Here is a 4,339-nt window from a genome sequence, read left to right as displayed (position 1 = left end):
GCCATGTTGAGGCTGTCATTTTTAGCATCTACATGGATGTTAAAATCACCCACAATAATTATTTTATTTGAGCTCAGAACTAAATTAGATATAAAGTCTGAGAAATCAGACAGAAACTCTGTGTAAGGCCCAGGTGGACGATAGATGATAACAAGTAAGACTGGTTTCTGAGTTTCACAGCTGGGGTGGACAATGTTAAGCATCAGGCTTTCAAATGAATTAAAAGTCTGTCTTGGTCTTTCATTAATTAATAGGCTGGTGTGAAAAATTGCTGCCACACCGCCCCCTCGGCCTGTGCTTCGAGGTTTCTGGTAGTTAGAATGACTCGGGGGTGTTGATTCATTTAAACTAACATAATCATCCTGCTGCAACCAGGTTTCTGTAAGGCAGAGTAAATCAATTTGTTGATCAATTATTAAGTCATGTACTAACAGAGACTTGGAGGAGAGAGACCTAATATTTAATAATCCACATTTCACTGTTTTACTCTTTGGTTCAGATGTGGATACTGTATTGTTCTTTCTTTGTAATTGTTTATGTTTAAGTTGTTTGTTGCTGGTTTTTAGTTTGTTTTTTGTCTTTTTGGAAGCTGACACAGTCTCTATGGAGATGGGTTTTTGGGGGGGGGTAGCAGGAGGAGAGAAGCTGCAGAGAGGCGTGTAAGACTGCAACTCTACTTCCTGGTCCCAACTCTGGATAGTCATATTTTGGGGGGTTTAATAAATTTGTCCATATTTCTAGAAATGAGAGCTGCTCCATCCGAAGTGGGATGGATGCCGTCTCTCCTAACAAGACCAGGTTTCCTCCAGAAGGTTTGCCAATTATCTATGAAGCCCACATCGTTTCTGGGACACCACTCAGACAGCCAGCAATTTAAGGAGAACATGCGGCTAAACATGTCACTCCTGGTCTGATTGGGGAGGGGACCAGAGAAAACTACAGAGTCCGACATTGTTTTAGCAAAGTTGCACATCGATTCAATATTGATTTTAGTGACCTCCGATTGGCGTAACCGGGTGTCATTACTGCCGACGTGAATTATGATTTTACTGAATTTACGTTTACCCTTAGCCAGCAGTTTTAAATTTCCTTCAATGTCGCCTGCTCTGGCCCCTGGAAGACAACTTCTCTCTCTCTATATATATAAGAGAGTGATATTAAGCAATAAAGGAAGTAATAAAACATATGGTAGCCATAAAATTATGATATTCATTAAAATATGCTGGTTTCATAGCTCATTAATTTTCCCCCCAAAAATAAATTATTTGATTATTAAAAAATAAAGTTTTTTTTATATCAAATAGCATTCTTTATTTTTAAGCCATTAAAAAGTTTTCACTTTTTATGCTTAAAAAACGCCATCTGGTGGTGGGTCAGTGCGTGTGTGCGCGCGCGCACACCCCCCGCGCCTGTGCGAGCTCGTGCGCGCGCCTGTGTCTGGGCCCGTGCTCGTCTGTGTGTGTGTGTGAAAATACTTAGTCTTTTTTCGCAAATTCAACGCCCGCGGCTTCCTGCAAAAACCCCTAGGCAAACAAGCAGGGAGACCTCCTGAAAAAAACCCTCCGTCTTTCTCCAAAAACGCACAACAAATCCCCCCTAGAATTACTTGATAGGGACCCCTCTATTCCCAAAACTTATATTCGATAACAGGGCAAAAACTCCTGAAAAAATTCTTAGTCTTTTTTCTTCAAACCAGCCCACTTACTAGCTCCGTCTCAAATTCAGCGCACAGCCTAAGTTTTCTCTCGCTCTTACTCGCACTGAGCCGTAGCCAGTGCACAATTTTACCCTTGTTACTCTCGCTGTATTTGATCCTTAATGATTCGGGCTCTTCGTTTGAAATATTCGCCGGAGACCAACTCCGCCTCCGAGGCATGCCTGTCTTCGCCCCGCTGCCAATCACATAACAAAGGGGCTGCTCCCCTCGCACCCCGGTTAGCCAATCGGATACAGGTCTGATTTTTATGATCTCCCGCTGAGGTTAAGACTGGCACAGCGCTCCCAGAAGATGCCTGACTTCAGCCAGATCAACAGCTGGCGTTGCTCAGACGGCTTGTGAATTCGCATAAGACCCCTGTCTCCGGACCGCTTCAACAACAACTGGCGCCTCTTTCCTTATGTGCATATCAATCGGTAAGTGTTAATCTTCCTCTCTAACTACATTTTGCACTTTCCTTTTAACCATTCTGTCAAACCTTTTCATCTTCAAAAAACCATGCAAATAAGCTTTGTAACACATGGAATACACTTTAAAAATCTATATAAACTCTACTTTAACACTCGTGGGTAAAAGTACTTTAGTACGCTATACTGCACCAGGTATCATGTCCTCATCAGGTACCCCATTTCTTACTCTTGTTCATATTATGCTTATAGTTTTACTGTTTTTTGCCTGTTTTTAATACTCGTTGTTATTTCTTTTTAGACTCTGAAATAAGTGTGCTCACCTCTAGTCCCGCTGATTCTCTCGATCAAATCGGTAGGTTTGTTTCATTCTTGTTCTCCCTCTTAACAGCTAATTGTACAAGAAAAAATAACATTAACCGTCTTTCATTTATCAAACTTTTTTTTTTTTTTAGACATCTCGGATCTGGATAACTATCTGTTCCCGAGGGCTCCGAGTCCTTCTTCCGACCACAGCTCCATCCCCACCGGTGCTTCTTCTCTCCCGTGACCCTCGGGGAAAAATATTCGTCTGTCCGCCCGGGAGAGGCAAGATTTGCTCTCCGCGGTCAGTCCTTGCGCTCCTGGCTCCTGGAGCACCATCCCGACCAACGCTTCTTCTCCCCCCTCAGGCAGACGAAATTCACGGCGCCTGCTTTTGCGAGCCAAACACGGTCAGTCTCTCTATGTTCTCACTTTTTTCTCATTTTATAAAACTATCCTTTTGTATCTAGCATAACTCACTGTTTTGTTTTTTTTTTACTCTTAAATTGTTAGGTGTACTTAAGCGTCTCAGGAGCAACAGTACGAGCAGTAGGACCAGAAGGAAAAGGAGCACAAGGACAAAGCGCAGAGGAGACCAGCTCGTTTCTATCGCTCTTCGAGCAGTATGTCTCGTGGTTGAATTAATTCCGCTCATCATATAAAAAGCTGTTTTTTCTTTGCTTTTCAAACAACTGTGCTTTTACATATTCTTGTCACTCAATAAAAATGGATAACCAGGAACATGATATTACAGACCCATTTCTTGCTTTAGAAATAGCGTTAGCTAGGTTAAAGATACTGTTCATTCACAGAATACACCTCCACAAAGCGGTGAGCAACCTGATGTGATCATTAATAATAATAATGACCGTTTAGAAATGCTTAATTTAGCTCTAGCCCGATTAGCGTCTAGTGAAAGTGTTTCGCAAAATAGCTCTCAAAGTTTGGGTGTGGAGCATGGTGAGATCCAAACAGAGTCAGACGCGGCTCATTCTCAGCTGAGTCTGGCACATAACATTTCCTCACCAGACCCGTTTCTAGCGCTTAATCAGGCTTTAGCAGCCTTGGCAGAAACACAGGGTGAGGTTCAAATACCTTTAGACTTATTGAGCCAGATAAATAGGTTAAATGAAAATCGTTTCAATGACTCTCATAGCCAACAATTGCTCAGCTTTTCCCCAAACATTGTGTCTGCTAACGAGCCACTCAACCACAGCCCACCCCTGTAGTTGTTAAGCCGTTTCAATGAGTCTATTCACCAACAATCATCCGGCTTTTCCCCAAACAATGTGTCTGCTAACAAGCCACTTAACCACAACCCCGCAAACAATGATCGCGATCATTCCTTTCAACAAGGCGGTAATCCAGACCAGAGTTGCGCCGACAATTCACCACAACCCTCTATAGTTTTTAGAAATAAATTTAATAACGTTCAAATTAGAGAAATTTAGAATTTCCCGCCTCCAAACGATATACCCGATTATGCACATTATTATCAAGGCGTAATGGGGAGTGCCCGTGAAATATCAAACAGGGTGTTCTCCCATGCATGTACAGGCGATGTTGTACAGTTAGAGCTGATAGGGCAACAGCTACAAAGTCATTTCATTTTACGGGACAATTCCGATTTGAGTGAATTTGAAAATTTATTCTTGAGAGCCGTACAATCAAATTGGTCAGTAATGTGCGACGGCTCGCTTGAGCTCGTAGCTCAGATCGTTAGACCCCCTTCTGGTAGCGGTAAGAGGCATCTTCAACGATCTCGAGTCAGAAACCTTAGCTAGAGAAATTCAACAAAAAGCTGGTCTAAATGATCAAACCCCTGTCAGCTTTAATTATATAATTACATTTGAAAGGTTACTCTCATGTAAAATTATAGTATTTTACAAAGGCTGCGAGTATGATCGCAGCC

General features: G+C 42.2%; 1 long non-coding RNA gene across 1 annotated transcript; it reads left to right on the top strand.

Annotated features, from left to right (window-relative positions):
• Window positions 1-1,993: 1,993 nt before the first annotated feature.
• LOC146371129 (uncharacterized) lies at window positions 1,994-3,811 on the top strand. The gene is made up of 4 exons (XR_014797239.1): window positions 1,994-2,133; window positions 2,426-2,479; window positions 2,580-2,837; window positions 2,941-3,811. It is a non-coding gene; the product is annotated as an uncharacterized LOC146371129 (long non-coding RNA).
• The last annotated feature ends 528 nt before the right edge of the window (window positions 3,812-4,339 follow it).

Source organism: Perissodus microlepis, chromosome 16 (genome assembly GCF_051167445.1).
Source record: "Perissodus microlepis isolate ML-2025 ecotype Zambia chromosome 16, ASM5116744v1, whole genome shotgun sequence".
Classification (NCBI taxonomy): domain Eukaryota; kingdom Metazoa; phylum Chordata; class Actinopteri; order Cichliformes; family Cichlidae; genus Perissodus; species Perissodus microlepis.
Note: the sequence above shows the minus strand (reverse complement) of the source record. Positions and strands in the feature narration are given on the sequence as shown.